This window comes from Aptenodytes patagonicus, chromosome 1 (genome assembly GCF_965638725.1).
Source record: "Aptenodytes patagonicus chromosome 1, bAptPat1.pri.cur, whole genome shotgun sequence".
Taxonomy (NCBI): Eukaryota; Metazoa; Chordata; class Aves; order Sphenisciformes; family Spheniscidae; genus Aptenodytes; species Aptenodytes patagonicus.
The window spans coordinates 51,116,201-51,141,780 of NC_134949.1; the positions used below are offsets into that span (position 1 = coordinate 51,116,201).

Consider the following 25,580-nt stretch of genomic DNA (forward strand, 5'->3'; position numbering starts at 1 on the left):
ACCTATAATTAGCATTGTCTGACAATTCCCATTCCATGGTGTTTTTTTAGTTCTGAACACTTCGCCAGATCTCCATCCCCGTAGCTTAAATTTTCCAGCTGGACATCTGCTTTAAGAAAGTATCAGTCAAGATGGTGCAACAATGCGTAAGAATGAATCCAAAGAAAAGCCAGCTTTGCTCACGTTTTACTCATGCTAAAAAATGCAGGTAAACTTTCTCTTTGGAAACTTTTATATCCCTATATTTGGGGACAGAAGTTTGAAGCTTAGCAGGGAATAGCCTGGTGTAAGAGAAGACCTTTTTCTCACATACATGGGAGGAGAGGAGATGGGGAGGAGGGTAGCCTGGGACAGGTATCAAGGATTGACTTTCGGAACTGAGAAGAAAAGGTTAGGGTGAACAGGAAAAAGCTGTCTACACAAGGCAGAAGGATCAAAGCCCACTAGGACGTGGTCCCTGTCGGAGAAGGCATCTCACCATTCTCCTGCTGTAGCAAACATGACAAGGGCAAACTAACCCCCTCCACTCTGGTAAGGGCACACAGGAAGTATGGGAATACGTCCAATTAATCTAAAGGCTTCAAATGGCTTACAAGGGGTATCAATATCATTGCCATGTTGGTGAAGTCACTTCTTAGTGTTTAAAATTCTAATAAAGTAGGCCTCATGCTGTGAAGCATTTTCTATTTGCCTTTTAAGCCCTGTGAAGTGGCACATAACAAACCTGTCACAGAAAAAAAAAAGTGAGGCTGCAGAAAAGAACTAGGAAATGGTGCAGTTGCTTGCATTACCTTGTCTTCATCTCCCCTGCACTACAATGTATTTGCTCTACAATATAATCTTTCACTGCGGGAATACATACCACTGGTTTGCAAAGACACTGTACCTCACTCAGTGCACACAAGATCCTACTCAGAGATGCCTTCCAGAGAAGACTATTGGCTCTTCAGCCTTGCTTCTTTTGCTGCAGAAGTTGTAAAGTGTGTGGTAAAGTAGATTTATATCTTCCAGAAGAGAAAGGATCATTCCACAGCTGAACACTTCCAAGAATAAATGGATTCTATATTTGTCTCTGCCACAGACTTCCACAAAAGGTACTTTATGGACCTGCGTTGTTTCAGGGATATGTATAGCTCCCTAGTACATGTAACGAGCAAAGTGCCTGTGGTTAATAAATCCCTTGACTATGCTTGTTTTTCAGCCTGCCTGCCATCTTGTCCCCAAACGCCTCAACTGGAAGCCTGAATCCCCACTACCCAGAAAACGTGCCAACCAGAAGACTAGGAATTGGAGATGGCTGGGCTGCCATGTCCTGGCTCCCAAAAATGTGGGAAGAGGTCAGAGCCTGCAAATCCTTCAGCTCCAGAGCTAGAAACAGTACACTGACATCCAGATAGTTTTACTGAATAAAGGGTTTAATGACAGTGGAATAAGGAATGCATTGTTTACTTTTATCTACCTAACTGCGAAGTCATAAGTAGAGACAAAGTACTCTTTGCATTTCCTGCAGCTGAAACCACCTCTATTTCCTCCTTCTGGTAAAAGTGGACAGCTGCTGCACATGAGTCATCCTGTAGCAAAAACACACCTTTTTCTGTAAGTGTCAGGGTCCTAAGTGCACCAAGAGGCCTTACTGGTGTTGAAGAACCTCACCCGGGGCCTCTCTAGCCACCCTGCCCATGGCCCAGGACCCTATTTCAGCTCAGTCCAGAGCCATCGGTCCATGCGCTAGCGATGCCATAGGAGTGCCAGCCTCTAGCCCTGCCTCCTGCATGGGCTTCAGACCCACACTGCAGCATTGTCTCCAACCCTGTCTCTGGCCCTGTCTCCTTTTGTTCCCAGATGGACACCCTGCATGGATCCTGGACCTGGGTCATCACTCCCCCAGTCTGGGGCTGTCGATGGAGTCTGTTACCAGCACCTGGCTCTGCTCACCATGTTTGGCCCCCATAGGAAAGCACCCCATCAGTTAGGGCACAGCCTGCACTGGGGTGACTGCCAGCCCCACGATCCCTGTCCCACAAAGGAGAAAGGTGCTATGAAGCACTAGATAGCCTACATTTGGGTTCACTTATAACAGTGAACTTATATACTTAGTCTCCAGGTAAGAACCGGGTCAAGCTGTGACAAAAAATCATTCTCCAGAATACCAGGTTAGACAGGCACTGCCTAAATCCTGCCTCCCCTGGACGCAGGGTATATGCCCTTTAAATTCCTGTTTTCTTGTTCTTCCGTTTCATAAATGCTGTTCACCTTCTACCAGAATCATCTGGTGACTCAACATCCATGAGAGTTGATGTTCCTCATTCATCTCCCACATACCTCCCCTTTTTGAAGAGTATGAAGTACCATTAAAGCACTTTTTACAAAATGCTTTGGCAGCGCGTCAGATCCCTCCACCCCCAAACACCTTTTGCTTTCAGAAACTGTATCTGAGTTGGACACTGGCACCTATAAAAAGCACTCTCTTGAGTGCCATCTGTCAATGAGTCTTCAGCAAGGCTATAAAACAAGGGCACCAACAAACACATGCCAAAACACAATGCACGTCAGTTTGAGTATTTACAAAAAATATTGCAGGTTATATAACCAGGGCAGCAGTCCTATATGGTTCCTCAGCCTCTTTTATGTCAGCCTCCTATCAGAGTTGGCATTCGACGTTGGCTTTGTGCCTTTTTCCATCAGTCAGCCTTGACAAAGGGGATATCATTTGCCCCTTTGCCAGTTTTAACACCAGAGTCAAGATGCTGAGTGGCCACAGCAAGTGCAAACCCCGTGGTGTGATGCAGTTTGAGGTAAGCAGAGATGATGTTTTCCAGGAAAAATGTATCCAAAGCAGACGTAAGCCCGCTGAACCTAAAGCATGAGTCTATAGATTAGGTGATAGGAAAATGGCCTGATAATTAGGATGCTGGATGCTCACCCCAGCTCTTCTACTAACATGCTGTATGACCTTGAGCTATTTCTCTCTCTGCTCACCTCCATCCTTTTGTTCATCTTAGCTATTCCAGTTAGAAACTTAACGCTTTCTCCAGACACCTTATTTGACAAATCCTGTTACCATTCCCAGCATTTTTTACATGGTATGATCACCTCCAGTGACTTGGCACATTCCTGCGTGGCAAATGTACATAAGATGAGTCCACACCATGCAAACGTGCATAGCTTGCTGGTGGTGGCTGGTTCCTGGCAAGGGAGTTCCGTTCTTCCTAGGCAGCAGCAGCAGCGGTTCCTGACTCTGTGCTGGCCAACGGGCAGGTACAGGAGGAGGTATCTGGGTGTCTGACAGCTGCCAAAACATCTGCTTCCCATCCTCTCCAGGATAAAGACAGCAGGCTGGATTTTGTTGTGTGTACCACTTTGACGTAGCTGCAGTACTGCTAGCAGCTTCCAGCCTGGAGACACCTGCTACAGCTGACGGAACCAGTACATTTGTAAAACAGTTCACTGCAGTGGAGGAAGACCTGCCGTGTTTCCAACAGCAGTCTGTCCCCGTACCACCTCATCGGACTTGTGAGCCCAGAGCGAACTCATCCGGCACTAGCCCAGGAGTACAGGCATCACCTGGCCCTGCATGGTGCAGTCCTATGTTCAACTGTGAAACCCTGAAAAAAACAATCCTCAAAGAGATCTGGCAAGCATGGGGGAAGGAGGGGAGGGGAAGGCAAGGGGAAGGCTACTATAATCTCAGCAGCAGAGCAGTGTGAGGAGAGGTGGTACTGAAACGGCAGCTAGTGACAGCAGGCAGTCAAGTGACTGAACTACATCAGCAAATTTGACTAATGATCTCGAATGCTGAACCCATTTCCAAAAATCCTATGGGAAGCTCTTAAAAATAACATTATGGCTGAAGACAGCGAGGAAGACAGGTGTCTATTTCCCTGTCTTTTCTGACTGCAAAGAATTAATGGTTTCATTTTTATTCGTATTCTTAATACTGAATGGGCAAGGAAGGAGTCATAAAGCAGAACAACTGTGAAAACTGCCTCTACAGAAACATATTACCTATACCATTTTATGCACTGGTTTCATAAGGAGCCATCACTGGGAAAAGAGACAAATCACTAGAGGTTGGTACTTGCAGGTCCCAAGACCTTTCCTCGGTGAAACTAATAATGTTAGTGAGAGGATATGACATGCAATGACATGTCTCTGGCTGTCACTACATCCAGCAGTTCAGGTGTAGGAGTAGAGAGAAAGGATGAAGATAACTCATGAAGAGCAAAGAAGACAAGAGTTTTAATCTGAGATTTTTAGGCCATATGGTATAAAATCAACTATTCAAAACAGAGTGAGCAAGTAATTATAGTACACTCTTCCACTGTATTATTTTGCTTTTATTCCAGAATTTCTCTTTCCTAAAATAGAACTTCAAAAACTCCAATACATTAGATATTTGAAGATTTACCGCTTCTCTCATCTCCTGTTTTGTTTAGAGCCTTTTCATAAAAGCATCAACAATAAAGAGTCGAAAAGAGATGAACTGGGAATTCAAGCACTAGTCCCAAAATAGAAAAGGAAGACACGATAGTCTTGTATCCTGACATGAAAGGTCCCAGGAGGGAAGGAAGCAGGCTTAAAAAAGAAAAAACCTCTTCCTTCCGAGACATTTTTCAGATTTTCCCCAATTTTTTTCAGACCAAAATATTGTCAACAACAAATCCTTCTCCCCAACACTTTTGCATTAAAACAGCATTTTTTAGTGGAAAACTTCTTCCGTCAAAATGTCATGACCAACTCTATTCAGCAACTTCTGTTGCCGTGGAGATCTTTTCAAGGTTATAAACAGAGCATTAGAAATAATATTTTCTCAGCCAAGCTGCTCCTTGCTTACCCAGCAAAGGAGCTGGCCAAATCCCTGCTCCCAAGAGCATTCACCTGCAAGGAGGGAGGGGCAGGCCAGCCTGAAGTGGAGATTGCAACATTTTCCAGGCAAGTTGAGTCATTTTGTGAGATACTTAGCCTACTTACAAACAGTTATTCCTGACTTTATTTTTTAATTTATCTTCCTTTTCTAGATAAACATACCTGGGAATCTCTAGGCCCCGAGTAAATGTTTAATAATGTTTTCCTCTAAAGGTAACATGCCAAACTCTCCACTCCCATGGCTGCATTTTAAGCTATGCTTTTGCCTTTCCCCCCTGAAAAAAATTAATCCTGCCTTTTTATGCCTTCAGTTTATATGGCCTCTACCTCTGTCTATTTTTAGAGAGCAGGGAATGGTAGACACAGATAGCTGTTGATACCAGGCAGTGCTGGGTGAGAACCAGGCTCCAAGGATAGTAATTAAACTCTTTTTGTTAGTAGTGCTTCCAGTTTGAACCTTCAAAGTATAGATCATGCCCATCTAGACTTAGATATTAAGTTTCTCAGACAATGACATGGTCTTGCCTGTATTTGTACACATGGATGCACACACCTCTTTACTCAAATAACAGTAATGGGCTACATCGCGCCTGACCTGATAAAACCAATGAAGTAGGGTGTTTTAAGCAGTATCCCTTAGAGGAGTTACTCTGGGACGTATCTGTCCAACAGCACGAAGAGCTCTCTTCACTCTGTAATACAAGACAGACCCACCTTCTGCTTTCATTCATTCATAAGAGGGCTTCCCACAGCTGCCTTTTTGAATCCAGGGATCCCTTGCTCTATATATTTCCTTGACAGGATAGTTTTTATGAAGCTTCTTGATTATCAGCTCCAAAACCAGCTCCTCTCCACCTATCAGAGAAATGTCCTCAGTACTCCTTGCCCCACATGCACCCAGTCCCACTTTTTCTGGTCTACAAATCTTCAACAGTATGGTAAATTCTCTTCTAAGGAAATGGACCCAGAAGTGCCATGACCATGGGACATTAGACACTCATCCAGTATAAATTCACTCTGCTGGTTCAAATGCAATAAAGCATTTTTGATGGATTAATTTTGCACTGGCAAATTTTATGCCAGATCAAGCACTGCCTATCTTTGCATGGCCACTGTAAAGCCTGAATAAACACGCAAAGCCAATATCCACACCAGAATGCGTTTAACAGAAATGTGATCATGTGCCCATCCGTCATCTGGCTCAGGTTTGTACCTGAGGTGAGGTACAGGTGACCTCCAAGTGACCCAGGAGGGAGTATGTCGGGCAGGAACAGTCATGGTACCAAGGCCTGGAGGAATTCACAGCCCATACAGAAGTGGGAATTCTTCCCTGGATCATGGGATTATGATTGGGTCTGTGGAAACTGCCATTTGGTGGGGCAACTTCTGCTTTTCTAGCCAGCGTCACCTTTGGTTTGCTCTCCTCCCAAAGCGTGGGGAAGGGCCCACACCCCAGCAATGCAGGCTAACTGGTTGTACCTTGAAGGTTTGGCCTCAGTCCTCTGAAGTAGGGCAGTTTCATCACCCTAATGAGGGGTGGACTGGACCACTCCTTGGTGACAATATCTGAACTCTTCAGAGCAGACTATTCACAATGATTAACAGAATCTGTCATTCCACTTGCAAAGCTATTGATGATAGGTTATCACTCCTCAAACATGTCTTTAGGTTGGAGAATTTTTAGCTACCTGTGGTTTTATAGCTTCCCCAACCTTTGGCCATGCTATGCTTAAGCAATTCAATAAAAATGACTGTTTCAGCAACAACTGAAGAAAGGAATTAGGGAATAATCAGTGTTCTTTCAAGACCTAAGTGGTCAATAGTGGAATAAAATACTTTAATCTGCTCACAGAGTGAACCTAGAATGCTCTCACAGTGGCCTTATTGAAAAAAAAAAAAATGGTTAAATAGTAGTTGTGCAGGTCTCAGGTCCCTCTTAAGTAAGGCCAAGGAAGCAGTAAGGAGGCAAGCAAAAAGCTTTGCTCTTTCTAGGGAAGATGGGAAATCTGAGACCATAGTTCCACAGTAACAAATTTTTGGCAGAAACATCTAGTCCTGGAGCACCACCTTCACCTCCCATTGGCCAAGCAGGTCCTTCACAGCTGGACTGTGAAACACCACCCCTGCACCACCACTTCCGAGATCCTGCTGTGAACTCCACAAAGGAGCCAGTCTGAGTTAAAAAACAAAACAAAGGTTATTTTTTAACGTGGATTAGTTCCTTGATTTGGTTCAGGACTTCTGTGTTGGCTGATTGAGGGGCTAGTTCCTTGCAGTGCAGGGGAAGGAAAGAGTATGTGGAGGTACTAGGAGAAGGAAGCAGGAACCCCTTTATCTGGCACTGCCACCAGATACCTCATACTGTGGAACCACAGCCTAAGGTCCTAACCTCTAAGAGGTCTAACATCTTGAAAAAAAGTCTAACCAACTTCTAAGAAAAAAATCAGGCCATCTTGTGATGTCTTGATAGGTTTGAATGTGGCACCTTGCTGAACTACTAAACACTGCTATATACATGTTGCCTGGTAAAGAATCCTTCAATTTATAATGATTTTGGCAACTGTCTCTTAAGACTCTTCCTTTGTAAAAAAAAAAAAAAAAAAGAAAAAAAAAGAAAAAAGAGCGCTCTCTCTTCTATATTACAAATACTTATGATGACACGAGAAATGCCAAGGAAATTGTGAGGAGAAATCAACAGATACTTACGAGGAGCTTGGACACAATGGAAAAGGGGATAATAAAAATACTAAGTAAGTTTGTTTCAATAAGTAACAATAACAAAAAGTCATAAAGCAACTAGTTGTTCTTCTGGGAAACCAGAAGATCATATTATGCTCTTCAACCTTAATATGATCTAGGAAAAACAAATCGCTAAACGGCATGTATAGTCCTTTCTTAAGTCACCAAACTACTGGGCTTTTTTTATCATCATTCAACATAGTTGCCTAAAGCTTTAAATTCAGCTGTAAGATCATTATAAAAAAGCACTGTGAACTGTAACTGCTGTACTCAGCAGATGATAACCTCTGCTGTGGGATTTTCTAACCCAAATTTAGGTCATGTGCCTAAGGTCAAGGAAAAGAGAAGATTTTTACCAGCGTGTCTCTGCCACATCTTTATTGAAGAAATAAATCTGCCTTTAGTTGTGTGCACCTGTACTCAAAAAGGGAGCCAATAAAATCAGGAAAACAATCTTCGGTGTTTCCCAATGAAGAGTATCTGCTTTTTCAGATCTGTCAGGTTTTGTAGGCCATTAAAAAATAACCAGTGAGATGAAAGTGTAAAAGAGAGCGCTTCGTCCCTAACATGTCCTGTGCATTAAACTCTTTTTGAATGTTCCTGCTTGAACTCCATTCTGGAATAGCCTCATTAGTACGGTTTATGAGTCATTAATTCACCTTGTCAATATTATCAGAAGTTCTCTTCTATAGCTTGCCAACTATTCCCTGTTCAGAGAAAGGAGAAATGTGGCACAGTTACAATAAACCAATTCAGGGACGTGAGTCGCATTCATACCTATGCTGACAATTGCTCTGTGGTTTGTTCTCCTATCAGTTGCCCTTACCCTGTTTCTGAGATTTGGAAATTCTTGTGTTCACATAGGACTCTACAGACGGAGGACTGAGTCTTGTGGGCAGGCTGGTGTAAAATGTATGAACAGTCCTTGAACTGAGGATGAGAAAGAGCCTCCCCAGCAGGGGGTTCTCCCCAGCCATCCACAGACTATCCATGCTCTAACTTCTACACACCAGTGGTCATCTACCCCATTTTTAAAGGATACACTTAGGTACCTAAAAAGAGGATATAGGTTCTCATTTAGCCTAGGCACACTCCTACAGCCTAGGATGAGCCAGGAGAAAGAAGTGGGGTTCAAACCTGCTGTGCAATTCAGCATTTCACGTTTGATATTTTAGGCAGCCGCAGACTGCTTTGCATCTTACCCTGAGACACCTGCCTTTCCATGGATTGCCTTGGAGCCACAGGGTCTAACAGGGTCCGGGGAGCCGGGACCCTGCAGGGTAAGTGCCACTTTGACAATGCTGAAGTCCCCCTGTAGGTTTAGCCATTGGTGTCTAACCAGTGCCAGAAATAAATAACTATTACTTTCAGCTGGCAGAGCTGCAGTAATAAATCCACAACTTATTTTTCTGTTAATTGTGTCAGGTAGTTTGCTGCTTACAACTACTCCCTGTGCTCCCTCCAGGCCAGATTTGTTATTTGTTCCCTCTTGATACCAAGGCATTTGCAAGTCATATTCTTCAGGGTCATAAACTTCCCTAATGGTTAAATTAACAGCATGAAATTCCAACTTGTAGGACTGACAAAACTGGACTTTGGAAAACTACTCTTTTTTTTTTGTCCATGGGGAAAAAAAAATGCTATAGACATCATCCCATGTGGAGCTGTTTTCTGTTTCAGTTTGTTGATCTTTTTGTCCAGCTTTGTGATTATTGGACCAAAAAAAACATTATAAAAGCAAAAACTGCCATTCAGAGCAAACTCTGAAGTATTTTGGTTAAGGATATGAATTTTCCTACTGTGTTACCTTCCACACTACTGCTAGACAAAAATAAAAGCCAATCTATGCAGTCCAAAAATTAAATAACCTTGCAGAAATAAAATGTTATGTTACTGTACATTTGACAAATAAAGAAAATATTTTAAGACGTACCTCTAAAGATGCATAAGAATTATTGCAGATGCATAAATATTTACTGTGTTTTATCCATGTTCAGTAAGCAAACAATTTTCTTCCATTCCAGAAGAGCACCCAGCAATAAGATAAAGAAATCAGCCATGGTTACAATACAAGACTATGTCAAGCTCTACACCTGCATATGATAAAGACAGCCACATGAAAGGATAAGGGCATCAACTGGCTGGTGATAGAGACTTAAGCCTCCTAAATCACATGGCAAAGACAAATTAGAACTATCTGCCACCTACATCAGATGGTGAAGGAGGCAGGAACACAATGCTCTGGATACCAATTAGTGGCATAATGGAGCCAGTATCTCATGTCCTAGTGTGTCAAATTCCAGCAGTGCCAGCGAGATCAGAACAGAAGTCACAGCAAGGTCACTGCGATCTGTCAGCAGGACAGCTTCAGCCAAGTACCGCATCCTAATCCCTGTCTGCTGGGAATCTGGCGGAGGAGAAATGCCTGTAGTTAAAATGCGCCTAAAGCAACATCCTCCAAGGGCATCAGGCTGGAAGCAGAATAGTGCTACGCAAGATAATAAAACGCAGTTGATTTTAACTGTTAAATGAGCACTTTTTGTTTTGATACAGGAATGTGCTGAAGCCTATTCACAGAAACAGCAAGGACAGTGCGGCAGGAACACATTACAAAACAAACACCTTCAAACTGCACACCACCTCCCCTACTTCCAGCTTGGAAAAGCTACCTCTGAATGGAAAAGCGACTATGCCCATACTCACCGCTTTGGTAGCTCACCCTTACAAGTTAAGTCAGTTCAAGATATAGTAACTGTAGCAACAATGCACTACACAAATGATTTATCCTTCCAGCATCACTTGTCAGGCAGAGAAATAATGTACCTGCTGCACAATGCATGAGGTGCAAAGCAAATCCCTTGTCTTAACTTTTGCCAATCCCAGAGGTAATTAATCAGAGCTTATCCACATGTGCTAGCCTACCCTTTTACAGTATGGTCACACTCGCAATGTTAGCATACTTCTGTCATGTTTCACGCCTGCCCTGAGGCTGTATGTAGCCACAGTAAGCAATACAGCTGCCAGAGCAAAGATGGCAAGGAATACAGTTTCTCTAACACACTCAGAGTGCCTGGAAAGTAGGACGAAGTCATATGTTTGGGCTGCGGTATGGTGCACTGGGGATGTTGCTTTGTATGTAGATACAATCCTTATGTGCATGTTACAAAAATAAACATTCTTTTTTTTCCACATGCATTGAAAATCCTTGATGCTAAAAAAGTAGCTGCCCTAATTTGGTCAAAGTATGTGCAAATATAATAGAGAGAAGGACTCACTCCTAGGGATTAGAAGATACATTAGTCCCATCTTTGTTCTTTTTGAAGGTCCACTGGCTCCTGTTGTTTGCTCATTCTGCCATTAATCTTCTGTCTGTTGAGAATTATTCTTAGAGGGACTTATTCCCAGGGAAGAAATTCGGAGTTAAATTTAACTTCTAATTATTCAAAACAGTTGTTGAAGTAAAGGAGGTGGGTAGGCCAGTTTGTAGAAGACACAATAACAGCGGTGGTTATGCTGTGCCCTTTTCAGACTCCTGCAATCTTCCATTCAAGTAAGGTTTCACATTGCAGCTGACCAGATCTAAGAGCCAGATCTTGCTGCTGCAAGGGGTGGGCTGCCTCCTCCACCATTCCTTTCCATGCATTCCTGCTCCATCCCTTTTGTGGCTTGGCAGCTCAGCTGAGCTGATCTGGCTCACTAAATCCTCAGAAGAATACTCACTTGCTCGTGTTGAGTTAGTTTTTTATGGGCTCAGTGAGCTGAACTGGCCCACCAAGGGCAAGAGGAGTGCCGGGAAAGAAGAAGGGGAGAATTGTGCAGCTGGTGACACGAGGAAGAGTAGGAAGAGGGGAAGAGAGGGAGAAATAAGAGAAACTAGCTTTTTCATGTGACAGTGACCTTTAGATCTGCTGTGCTATACTATGAGACCTCACCCTTTACATACTACAGTGGAAGAGAAAAACCAGTTTCTTTACAATGTATGAGGTGACACCTTCCATTTGTACCACAGAAATCTTTCTCTATCTTGCACTGAAGGAGCTCAAGTAATCACATGACAGTACAGGGACTGCAAACTACAGAGGCAGACAAGAGATGTTTTTCTTACAAAAGAATTACTGACTGGAAGTCTTAGCAAGTGAAAAATTCTGTCTTATTCCTCTCCAGAAAGAAATTAAATCAGCAGGCAATAGTCTGGTATGTGATAACCTACAGGCTGCCTAAATAGGCAAGTGGTTTGAACAGGTAGGGAAGCATGCAAACACCTGGCAATTTACATTTGATCAAGAGGCGGACACAACATTTTAAGTCTGTATATAAATGCTTCTCATTTTGAAAAAGCCAACTAATTCACCTGCTGTGAAGTGCTGGATTTCCTCTTTTTTCTCCATTTGCCAGCTATTTTGAAGTGCATAAATGAAAAAAGGATCCCAGAAATTAGTAGAGGGAGGTAGCATTTACAACCGTAGCAAAGCCACTCTACCAACTCAGAGCTACAACAGTGGTCGCATGGAAAACCTACCCAACAATAAAGTCCTGCTTGCCTTTTCTGCCCCCTCATACCTGAGCCAAACAGTCTGAACAGTGTGATCAGGATGAAGGAAGAAGAAAGTGGGAAATCCATAAGCAAATGAGCAATGGTGCTATCTCCAAACAGAAAGCTGAAAGTGAGCTTTCAAGATGAAGCACACTCCTTATGTTTCAAACTGTCCTTTGGAACAGGAATAAAGACAACCGCCTCCATCTTCCTGTCCTGAGATGCTGAGTCCTAATCTGTGCTGCTTATATTCTTCGTGTGATATACATCTTGTAAATCAAAGCTGACCTTTTTTCCAGGGCAGGGTAAGGCCACTTACCTCCCCATTTCTTTCCCTGCTGCCCTTTGCTGGCTGCCTGGGTGGACTGGTCTTTGCAGATGCCATGTTCAACATGGATACCTTTGCCCTTGCCCCATGCTCCCAGGGGTGCCAGCGTACAGCCCATTTCATCACTGGAATTTTTACCACTGGATTTCCAGCCACTACCCCTCAGCCCCTTTATCTCTTCTCTACACTGATCTTCAGATCCTCCAACCCTCTGGTCAAACAGCAGCAGCTTGATGTTCGGTGTTCCTCCTTCATTATTAAAGTAGCAGGTTTTGCTCTCTTCAGCTCAGACTGACACCAGGCATCTGATGTGTTCCTGCAGTGAAGCAATTGGTATAAAGACTTTTGGGTTTCTGACGGCCTACTGCTCTGCTGCTTAAAATGTAGAGATGAATCAAAATGAAGAGATTGTAGGGAGGTGGAGATAATAGATACTAAGAAAAGGTTTTATGTCTCCCATTTCAGGCCAATGATGAAAAGAGTGAGCCAGCACAGGTAAGTAGTATATGGGAATGAATGCCCAGAAGGCTTGTGGGTAGGTGTTAAAGACTGATTACTTCTTTGTATGAGTACGTGCATTCAGTGAAGCCACCTGGCACTAACAGCTGATAAAAAGCCCCCAAGGTAGCTTATGACAGTGCTTTCATGTGTGGCTCTGACAGTTGCTTTAGATTCAACAACGCATCCCATGTTGAAGAGGCAAATCCAGGTTAAATACAGAACTGGCACATAATGAAGATAGGACCTGATGCTAGAATCTCTCCCAGTAGCTGAGCCTTCCCTCATTAGTAAGGCAGAGAAGCAGAGCAGTAATATTCCTGTCACAGTGCAAAGACTAATTGAAAAGTGAGGCAATCCATTGTTAATTTCATAGCTTCTCTAGCTGCTATAAAAGTACAACTTTATCATAATCCATTCATAAGAGATTTCTCATTGCGCCAGCACAGACGATTTCTTATGCCATTGTATCTCCATATGGAATTAAAATCAGCAGCACAGGAAGTCTGAGTGAGCATGAAAAAACATCAATAGCAGGGAAAATGCCATAGCGTAACAAACACTTATCCACCATGAATAGCTCCCACCAGAGGACAGATGTAATTTATAACTCTGCTTCAGTCTCAATCATAGAGATTGACAAATGAAGAAAGACTTCCTTCATTTCTGCTGGAATCTCGTTCTTGGTGAAGCTATTGAATTAAAATACTGATCACTTGACAGGCTCTTCTTTAGATCTATTCAGCAATTCATTTACTACTTAAAAGCTAGCTGATACTGACAAAAATAAATAAGATTTTGGTGAATAATTTAAGAATCTCTCCTCTAAATTGAGTGAGCACTGTGTTCTATTGCTTATCATGGTGGACATTTATTGGATGGATGAAAATCTCAATATAGTAGGAACGTATTTCAACATAAAATGCCTACCATAAGGTTATTAATATAAACCTATTTTTGAGAGGCTAGACAGACGGGACAAGCAACACCTCCTGAAAATAATGGATGACTTCAGAGTGTGACACCAGCTCTGTGCAGCTCACAGCAGTATATGGTTACACCAGATATCTGTTTTGCACAGATAGGTCTCATGATAGGTTAGCATGTGTTACATGATGGATCCACATTGAATGGTGTCAATTTTAGCTTCTTCACCGTTACAGGAAACTGCTCAGCTGACCAGAATTATGTAGTATGTGTAAAACAATCCTTCACACAGGATGTCAAAAGAAAAATTACTTTGTGGACAGCAAGTGTAAGTGCACTGATTAGGGTACTAACTTGTATCCCATTGGACTGTAAACAACCCCCATGCTTCCAGCATTCACGTTCTGTCATTTTAACCAGCTGCATCGATGGGTAAGCAAGATAACTCCAAGACAGAGCCTAGAAATATGCTTAAAGATGGAGAACTTTAAATCAAGGGCTGGGGACCGGGAATTCTCAGCCCTATTTCCCCTTCTACCACTGCAAGGCAAGAGGTCATATAGCAAGTCATTACCATGCCATTACCATTACCACCATGCCTCATGAAAAGGAAAGATAGTTCGTCCTCCTGAAAAAGAAAACAGTTGGATTATCTACTACAGAGAAGTACTGAGAACAGTAATTAGGGAACTATTCTTTTATCTGATCTTGATTTCAGTCTACTTCTTCCATTATATGATGATGGGTCCATTACTAGCAAAGAGAATTTCACACATGTAGAGAGCCAAATATGAGAGCATAAACCTCACTTTCCACATCACAGCCTGTTTCTTGTTCCTTTTCTTTTTTTACCCTATAAGATTAACAGAATCCAATCATGCTAGTGCAAGGATGAAACAGAACAGATCATGTGCTCCAGTGAATGAAACAAAGTAGAAAAAAATAGACTCATATATGATTAAGTAGAGAGAGTCAGAAGAAACACAGCAGCTATAGAAGGAAATTAAAAATAGTAAAGACAAGCCCAGTGACTGAAAATGTGAGTTATGAAACAGACTCTCAGCACATATGAATGAATGCTTTGGCTTTCACACTGGAAAAAGAGAAATCTTTTCATTTCAAGATACAGAATTTCAATCAATTGTTAAAAAAACCCCAGTGTTTATAACAACAATAACTGCCCTTCTCATATGAAAAAATGCATGTCTCCTTCAGTTTGCCGATCCCTTTCCTTAGTGGCAGTGCCAGCTTAAACAACTCCCACCTCTTTCCCACTATCAGCAGTTTCTTCTTCATGAGGGCAGATGTTTGGGAGGTCCTAGGGTGAACAGGTTTCAAACTGACCGTACCCCCAATCCCCACCTAAACCCTGTTTTTTTTCATCTTGGTCAGTTCCCCAACTGCACAAACAGCAGACTGGGAGACTTAAGAATTAGAATAAGCTGCCTGAAAGATGGGGCTGGTGCCCAGAAGGTGCTTAGGACAGCTTAAACAGACTTGCCATCACTTGCCTTAATTCATTGTTCAACAAACACTTTGTTTTAGCATCAGCTGCCTCTGCTTCAGAGAGAGGTAGTCCCTTACCTCATGGGTCCACCCGCTCTCTCCCATCCCATGCCTCCACTTCCTTTTGGCAGACAGAGATGTTTTTTGCAGCCTTAAAATAAACAAGATTGGGGAACTTACCCAGCCGAAAAACAGATTTCGCCTTTGTTTTGCTCAAGTCAGTTCTCAAGGGATGCACCTTCCACCTATTTCACCCCACATGTACAAACTTGAGGGTGCAAGCCAGTGCCTGGGGACAGGGAACCACAGGACTCACTCCATCTGAGACTGGCTTAGCTAGTATAAGTATCTATGGAATTACAGTCCTGTGGGCCCTAAAGCTGTCCTCCTTAGCTGTAGACATGCAGCCACTTGTTTGTTGTAACTGTATACACAACAGGAATGTAATGGATTGAAGTAGCAACCCACAAATAAATGAATCGCCTCTCATGTTCACTCCAGTCACTTCCAGTTAATTTGATGATTTCTTAATGTGATTGCCCAGTCTGACAATAGATGGAACCTTATCGCTCAGAGTCATTTGTAATTAACGTGATTCCTGTCAGCAGAGACAATCAGATAATCCAGTCCAGTCAGCTCTAGAAACGTCCATGAGGAGACACAATTTGCATGAAGCCAGAGAATATGACACACCACTCTCGCCTTTTTTTAATGCTCTGATATCTCTCTCTCTAAAAACCGGGAAGAGCGAAAGCAAGGAAAAAAATTCCTAGTATGCTGATAGAGAAGACCATTCAGGAGACCTCTTCAATCAACCTGGCATGTCACAGTACTGAGAATTAGCAAGGGCAAAGTGAATGCATTGCTGGAAAACAACATAATTCTTCCAGGCTGAAAGAGGAAGCAATCCAAAAGCAGAGAGAAGAGAGACAGTAAAGCCATTCACTCATCTAGCCTAGGTAATAGGAATTTGAAAATATGAGGGGGACAAGTTCCCATGATCTTATGAAAGAAACAGTTCACAACGTGTTGGGCAAATGGGACAAACAGCACTGCCAGTGCAAGGCAGGAACTGGACAAAGCACAGAGTGCTGGCACAGATCCTGCTGCCTGACCTAAGCCTGGTCCTGAGCCTGAAGTTTCACACTCAGCCGCCATGACAAGCCGTGCACTGTGTCCTTCACAGGTGCCATCGGCCCTTCCCCCCCTGTCTGCTCCTGCCCTTACATCAGCTGTAGCACTCATCCAGCCAGAGGCTAACTCAGAACAACTGGATGATCTACGTGAAAACTCATCAATATATTTGCAGGGCAGGACCACTATTTTCAACAGCAGCATGGTCTTAAGGTCGCTGTGAAACCATACCTGAATCTATGGCAGATGTCTAAACACCAAAAATAGCCTACAAGATTTACAGTAGAATTGCAACTTACTCTTCCACTGCAAGGAAATGATTTGGGACTTTAAGAAAGCCTGACTGCTTCTTTCTGTAAATATATCTAATAATGGCAGGCTTCCCCTGTCCATAAACCCTGTCGATCTGAAACTCTGGCATATTGCCAGACTTCTACCGAATGACTAGTCAGTCAGAAGCCCCACTGGGTTAAATATGCGGGCAACCTGATGGTGACTGCAGATTTCAGAGTGGGGATACTTTGGAAAAGGATACTGGAAGGAAAAAGCAAAAATTGCTCAAGCTCTCTCAGAACATTCAAAATATCTTTTTCAAAATACTGGATTTAAAAAAAAAAGAAAATCAGCCCTGCTAACTTTGAACACATTATTGCAGCTATTCGGCTGCTGAACTCTGGGACCCCTCAGAGTTAGCAAGGAGAAATAACAGTGAACAGGGAGCCAGGGTGTAAGTCCTACAGGACTCTACAGTTTACCTACTGTCTCGGAATTTTTCACCAGAATAAAAACTGCCAGGTCACTGAATGAGGGCCAGGAGGCTTAAGTAGAGGCATATGCCTCTACCCCCTGGAACCTGACGAAAAATAAATATTAGAGTGTGCCCCCCAACAGGAAGATTTTCCTCATAAGAGCATAGGAGCAGAGGTTATCAGTCCCCCCCCTGTCATCTCATTCTTTATTTCAGCAATAAAGAAGATTACTACTGATCAGCTGTGCAAAACTTAGGCAGTTTTGCAATCTCTCCAGGCAGAAAGCCATCAAATGAGTTCTAGCACAAGCTGGTAACTGTCAACTGCACCTGAACCTTATGGGCATGGCCACAGTACTTTCCTACACTCTTTTCTCCTCTCATTTTTCACTAAAAGTTAACTAGCCTTTGTGACCGAACAGCCCAAATTCTAGTGGGCAACTGACCATGAAAAAAAACAACAAAACCCTCAACTGCAGCTAACACTAGCTGGTTCACAAAACACAGTGAGAGAAGAGAGAGGTGAAAGGAAAAGATTAATCGAGTGTGATAGCAGAACCTGACTTCAGTGGCCGAGCCAAGCAGCAGGCTGAGGTTCCTGCATTCACTCACTTAGAAGGCAACAGCTTGCAGATGAGATTTCAGCTTTAGCTGGCAAAAAAACCACGATTGTTCCACTGGCTCAGGGACTGACAACTGTACCAATAACTTCACAGCAGCACTAGTAATAATATAAATCTTAGATTTGGTGACCTTGCTGGACTGGGTTCAAAAGCCAAGAAGTATGATATAAGCAAAGGCTCATCCTCTTCCTCTTTGCAGTGACCTTTCACATGTTTGGACTGTTATCATACTTCCCCTCAGTCTTCTCTTCTCCAAGCTAAACAAACCTTCTCCTCTCAGTCTTTCATCACAGATTGTGCTTTTGAGACTTTTGATCATTTTTATTGCATTCAAGTTAACTGTAGTTATAAAATTAATCTTAGTCTAAGGAAATGTTGCAACTGATATATCACTCCGCTGCACCAATACAGCAGACCTCTAATTTTACTGCCAAACAAGCTTTGCAGAAATCAAAACTATCCTGTGAAACAGACCTTCCTGGGTTTTGTAAAAGCAACTCCATGATCCTGCACTGCTGTAGCACCAAATCAAGGTCTTCTGGCAAAGGACCTTCAGTGGAAGAGAAAGAGATACAAGGATCTAATGCTTTAAATGTACTGCAGATGAAAACATTCAAAATGTCTTTTAACCCCTGAAAATGTGAAGTCAGGAAGAGCTAACTGTGCATCTATTGCCATAAGACTGGAGAGTTGTTAAAAAGGAAAATAAATAAAAGGAAATAAGGTGGCAAAGTCGGAGTATTTTTGCTGAGGTAGGAACTGAAACAGCCTGTCACCATGAAGGGACTTTTGTTTACAATGGACAGTTTTTCACCATGTTGTTTATTGGTGCTACTAAGCTAAAAGAAAGATCAACCTACTCGCTCTAGGACAGAAACAGCAGATACATTTTCCTCAGTAATATGAGATGTGTTGCCACTGTCATTTCATGGCTTAATCTGTATTGCAGAATATATTGAGTTCAATTAATAAGGATATACATTCGGTTTTGAAGTTGCACGTAGGCAGAACTCCTCACATAGCTACCTGATAGTCAGACACACTGACTAACTACTACTTCTACAAACTGAAATTTAAAAAGAACAAAAGCAACCAGCGCACACAGAAAACAACAGGAGAAATACAATTCTGGCAGCTGCTGCAAACTACATCTTTATTCAGAGATCTTCCAAGATGCCTCTGAAGCAGGGAATTTATAATTACTTAGACTTTCCTTGTTACATCCTGTAATCCAGACACACTCATTAAAGCTGTAACTTCCTTTCAGTTTGGTAGGAAACAACCAGTATTCTCTTCTCAAAAACCTCGAAGTTCAAAGCATTTAATTGCAGGAGAGATCTGTATTTTAAAGCACCACCAGCTTTGAGGGCAGGCTAGATTGTGCAGAAGAATTTTATTTACCCAACTATTTGACTGGTTCCTAATTTTTTTTAATAAAACAAAAATGTGCCTTTGAAGGAATCCTTATATTTTGTTCATTCTAGCAAAACCTGCTTGTGTCCATACTTCTGTTTTCAATAAATAGCCTGCTGAACTGAACAACAAGCACAGAGCAAATAGGCCTTTCTTAGGGTGGGTTAGAAAGAAAAATACCCTGTGGCTGTAGGAGATACCATGGAGATGATACAGCTATTGCTTCAATAAAGCTTTTGATACTGTCTCACACAACATTCCCATAATCAAACATGGGACTATTGTCAAGTTACAGATTTTGTATGCTGACCACAAAACAAGTTGGAAAACTGTATTCAAAGAGTAATTTTCACTAGAAGATTACTATAAGTAATTTCACACTTTAGGACTACCTTACATAGAGTTTCATGTTAGCTGCACTGGTTACTCTGTGTTTTCATTACTCTCTTGGCTGATAACATAGCAAAGACACCTTTCAAATGATAACAAGCTGCAAAGTGTTGCAAGCGCCACGGTGGAAACAAACAGACTTCAAAATGGCCTTGAAAAAATGCAGGGCAGGTACGATGCAATTCAGAAATAGTAAGTTCAAAGTACTACACTCAGGAGAATTAATTGCACAAATACATAGTGGGCAGAAATTCTGAAGAACAAAACCCGGGAGTACAGGAAACCACAAACTGAACATGAAGCAATCCATTGCCATGATATAAAGAACCCCAGAACTGTTTCAAATTCATCCTCAACAGTGTGAATAATCTTAGGCAGCCACCGTTTTTCTTAAAACTGCATGCTGACACAGGCTTCTAGATAGACCCGCAATAGTTCAGGTAATTTAAAAGGGAACAAGAAACTGAAGTCCACTTATTTCTTTAAAAAAAAAAAAATCAATTATAAACATAAGGTGTCGTTTCAGGGTTAACAGGAGCAAAATTACATCTCCCAGCTTGCACATGAACCACTTTTCTCCCTTTTCAGCTCATCAGCTTACTTCTGAGAAGCCAATGCATTGTACTGAGAACTTAAGAGCACAGGACCCTCATAGTGCAAATGCCAAACTCTTCCATGAATACAAGACTCACATTCATGCAATAACAGTATAAACAGATGTAGTGGATGCAACTGTAAAGGTATCTAGTGTTAAGTACATGTCCTTGTGAAGACACTGAAGACCAGCTGTTTAAAAAATGATATAGGAATGCCTCATTTAATTGACTACTAATAGGCAGAGGGCAGTGTTACCTGCATAGATATTTTTTCTTAGTCAATCAAACATAAAAGTGTCTAAAAATATTCAAGTAAAAAAAAAATCCAAGAGTTTTTGTATGTCAAGTACAATATATGAAAAATAATGCTTTTACGGTATTGGCATAGTCTCTTACCCCTGGAAGCAACCGTACTTTAAGGATGATTGTTTTACTTGTCATATCCGTAGTCTAAATTTCCACAGAGATCAGGATGACAAGGGAAAAGAAGATCTTCACGTGAAATTTGTGCAGCTGGATGTATTAGTTTCAGAAGTGTTCACTTAAGACAAAAATGAGAAAGTGTTATTTAAATTAATTCAAATACTTGTACCTTATTTGATGAGCAATGAAGGAAATCAAATTTGAGACAATCTTCCATCTTCCTATTCCATTTATTCTAAGCTACTAAAATGCACCTTTTATTCTTTCCCCTTAGGATAACTCAATTTCTGTAGTTTCTAACTGTAATCACATCTTTAAACTCCTTACCACAGACCTGAATGATTAAACATATTTCTGATGTTGCAAGATACCCTCCATCTACCACCTTCTTCAGTTCCAATAATGATTATGGGTCAGAGGCAGAGCGAGCCCCCAGCTTTAAATATCCTCCAGTGTCAAAAGGCTATTCCTGAAGTGCTGTGACGCCCATGCCCCCATGCAGCGGGACACAAGGGAGCAATGACTGTGCAGAAACGGGGTCAGGATGGAGCGAAGGCCCCATAGCTCTCGCCTGTTTGGACACGGTCATCCTTGGTAAGTCCACCTCTGCCACACCTCTCGCAGTTCTGAGGCCTAAACTTATGTCAAGGGCCTAAAGACCCAGGCTCTGAAACGTATTTGAACCCACTGAGAGAGAAAACCTAAGGGGGCGAAGTAAAAGGAGAATCTCGCCCGCACAAAGTTAAAAGTAAAACCAACTTGTGATACTGAGCACTTAGTTTAGTGATATAGCAGTTACGGCTCCTCATTGTTAAAATAAGAGGGAAGGGGAGAAGTCAGCGCGTTTGAGTAAAAGATAAGATCCAACCAAGGGCTTATCTACCGAGACCATGCAGCAACAAAAGCATAAAGGATGTGGCCTGGAGGAGGCTCTTTGGAGCTCCCTCTCAGCTGGACTGAGATCCCCGAACCACCTGTGACCACCGGCTTGATCCTTATCGACAGGTCGTATTACCCTCCCTGTGTATGTAGTTGTGTCGTGTTACGTGTAACTATTTCGTGAACCTGTATGCTTGCTTAAGGACTCCAGCTCTCATAATAAACTGTCACCATATAGTACCCGCCTGACTGTGGAGTCTGAGCAGTGGTCGTTTCCCCCCCCTTCTTTTGGTACTAGACGGTGCATGACAAGTGCCTTCAGTTCTGCCTGCTGTGAAAAGAAAAAAAAAAAAAGCAGGACAAGAGAAACCAAGCAATAATGGAGAGCATGGCCATTCAGAATGTTATCACTTGCCACAAAATTCAGAAACTGCATCCAAGCAGATTCATCAGTATGATCCAGTAGCTCCTCTGCCAATAATGCTGCTTCATCACTTGTGGCTGGATTCCACTGCTAACAGCGAGTGCGGGAAGCTGGCTTGAATCTCTTGGACATCACTTCACCTTTCATTTAAGGGGACTGTGAAAAAGTCCTCAAGGTTCTTCAGGGTAGCAGATGAAACAATGGGGCTCCTAAAAACATAAACCAGGATTTTTTTCCACAGTCAACATTATGCAAGACTGAATGATCTTAGGCAAAAGGACAGCAAGATATGTCTTTGGTCCATCAGATGCACAGGGTATAAAACAAGCAGTTCACGGCACAGCAATAAGAGATGGGTTTTGTGTCTGGCAACAGCACTATTTCAGCTGGTTTGAACAACTTCTCCATCTTAGCTCCCTCTCTGCTCTGCTGGCCAAGCTGTTTGAGCAACCAAGCAATGAACTTGATCAGAGAGCTGATCCATCTGTAAAACAACTCAGCAAAATAAATGGTTATTTTCAGATGGATCCATTCCCAGTCCTGTTAAGTGTGCAAGTGCCCGAACAGATCTGATAGCATGATGGAAGAAGCACTGCATGGATGTGAATGGGAAGCCGGGAGCAGTTGATTCAGTTGACAGTGGCACTTAAGAAATACACAGAACAACACTTCAAATACCACAAGGATAAGAAAGCCTGACATGGCCACACAAATACAGGTACTGCGATGTTGATCCCAATCTTACAACACATCAGATCCAGCAGTGAAGCCGACTTAGGAAGTCCCTGTCCCTCCAGCGGCTGTTTGACTGTCCCTCAAGTGTGCTGATCAAACTGTTTCTATGTTGAACTGAAAATTAGTTCAACAAAAGCAACTGGAGTAAAAACAATGCTTGAAAGAAAGACAAAAAGGTATGCAAGACCTCAAGGAAAACTTAGTGTGAGAGTATTTCCTATATAACCTTATATCAAAACAGCTAAATTAGTTGTAATTCATATTTTCTACTGTGTGGTGCAAATCTGTGCACTGGGACATATTTTAAATGAAAAGTTCCCAAATATGATCTGGCTCAAGTTCTTTATTATTATTTTGCATCCACATAAGAGAAACTAAGGAGCACGGCCAAGCAAAATAAGGTGGCTACGATGTACCGTTTCATCATGCCCAGGGAAAGAAAAACAAGCGCTAGTATATACATCTCCAACACCCAGTCATCAAAACAAGTATTTTTCTTTTTCAATTCTGTTTATTTGGACAGGCTTAGGAGGCTGCCCATTTCATAAAATAGAGACAATAACAGGAAACCAACTTCAGAGCACTTATCCCTGGTTACCCCTGGAATATTGTACATGGTTTAAAGCAGATGACATGCACCATTCGATTAACAACTCACCACCCTGCAGGACCAGCCCATGTGAGAACAATAGTTCTGATTAACACCAGAAAGAGATCATATGAGCAAGGGGGAAAGAAAGCAAAACTACATGAACTCCACACTTAGGTTTGTAAAAAAGCACAAAGGGAAGTTATGTTCACAACTTTTTTCTGAAAGTCAATGAGATTTCGACATCTGGCTTCCCCACTATGTAAAATTACCCTTTTGTATAATCTAAATTACAACATGAATTGACACCCAAGCTGACTTAACTACACTTAAAACATGCTTTCTGAAGGAACACTACAGTGGTCCCATAGCTCAGACATCACACTACCGTTGCATACTTGGAGAACTGAAAACTGATCTAGATCCCATGAGACAGCTCTGAGATCACATGTATTGTGCTTGACAATTACATAGTTACTTAAAATAATGAGCAAACTGTGAATTTTGAGAAGAAATTTATCCACAAGAAGCTTCTGCTAAATACATAGTATTACCAACCACTTGAATTCTGTCCTGAAGCACTAGAAAATCCATTATAGGACAAACCTCTTGTCAGAAATAACTAAATGTTCTTTCTTATCTCTAATTTCTGTGAACTAGAAGACAGCTTCTTTAATACCTACCAGATGCTATTGTCACTGTATTAAGGAAGACAAATTTCTTTTCTTAGATGCTGCCTCTTACTAGACACACAGTGTGTATGCATTGCACAGGATGCCTGATAAAGAAACCATCATACATTCCAAAAAAGTGTATATAACACCATATTGACTGTGATGTCTAAACAGTATTTTAAAGTGTTTACACATGTGCCTAAGTACTGTTCTGAAGCCTCACTGAAATCAAATACAGGACACTTACATACAAACTTAATAACTCTCAGATAATGTAATCTGAGATTGATAGATACTATCAAGGTTGTTATCACAATTGCAGGACTTGATTGCAAACAGTAGCACAGGCACTATATGAAAGTTCCATTCCAGAAATAAAAATATTGATTAAAACTATTTGAAATTAAGGACACATAGTGCACAAGAAACTTTATCACAATGACTATTTTTGTCAACATTTCAGCTGACTGAAATACATTTTCTCTCTAGGGATCCAGCCTGTACATGCATATCCAGTAGGTTTGATTTACATGACAAATTCTTTTAAATAAGATTCTCCAAGTCTTATTCCTCCTAGCTTCTGATATAATTATTTTGGATAACGTCTCTTTTCTGCTAAGAACACTGATTCCTTCTGATGCTCTTAGCTGCAGAAGACCTTTTTATTTAAGAGGTTTACCATATATTGAAAAAAAGGCTGTAGCCTGCAAATGACTAAAAAGCATCCTGTAAAATTCTGTGCACAAGGACACAAACTCCCTATAAGATTAGTAACCATATTAATCTTACATCACCCTGTGCAGACAATATGAGTAATCCAAGCAACTCAACTTTGGTAAAAGTATCAGGTTGAAGTAACCACAGAAAATGCATATACCTCAGCTCTAACTAGCCAAAGACATCACACCAGTGTTATCGGCACTGCAAAACAGCAGTACGAGCTAAAAGGCAAGCAGAAAACCTGAAATCAGAAATTCATGTTTAATTTTAGTTCTGCTACATGATTCACTGTGTAACCTTTAGCACTAAGCCTGTCTGTGCCTCAGCTTCCCTACACAGAAAAACAGGGATTTGCACAACTTTTCATGGTGTATCAAATTTGCTCTGCTTCCAAGCTTCTGTTAATTACAGTTCTGTGCAAGATGGAAAGAAGCCAGCTTTACTTTAAGAGCTGAGTGCAAGTAAAGAGCATCTGCCAGTTACATAAAAAAAATCCAAACCATCTTAGGCAAGGAAATCATGACCTAGTACTCTGCTCAACAGCAATTCTCTGCCCGTCTGTATATAAAGCTGCAACTTTTGGACATCACTTCTGATCAATCCTCACATTTTAAGAGGAACATTTCATTCTTACTGGCTGAAAATTTGAAAAGAAAGCAAGAAAACAGAGGCTACATCCACCAACCTAAGTTTGGTTTTTTCAACCACTTTCATGTTACCATGAACTTTCAGGATTCTTCAAGGGAGCCATTAACACCCCCTGTCCTTAATGCCATCTCCATCTCACCCTGTCTTGCTAGCTCAGCTTTGCAAGACTTGCCCATCCTTGAAGAG

General features: G+C 41.8%; 2 long non-coding RNA genes across 4 annotated transcripts in view; both read right to left on the minus strand.

Moving 5' to 3' along the window:
* LOC143158477 (uncharacterized) overlaps positions 1 to 20,837 on the minus strand; it is a 58,533-nt gene extending 37,696 nt beyond the window's left edge. For all 3 annotated transcript variants that reach the window (XR_012995013.1, XR_012995014.1, XR_012995012.1), the window contains exon 1: positions 20,699 to 20,837. This is a non-coding gene — a long non-coding RNA (uncharacterized LOC143158477). The remainder of the gene's footprint in view (positions 1 to 20,698) is intronic.
* A 1,188-nt stretch (positions 20,838 to 22,025) lies between these two features.
* LOC143158488 (uncharacterized) overlaps positions 22,026 to 25,580 on the minus strand; it is an 80,871-nt gene continuing 77,316 nt past the window's right edge. Inside the window, exon 5 of the long non-coding RNA XR_012995015.1 lies at positions 22,026 to 22,237. This is a non-coding gene — a long non-coding RNA (uncharacterized LOC143158488). The remainder of the gene's footprint in view (positions 22,238 to 25,580) is intronic.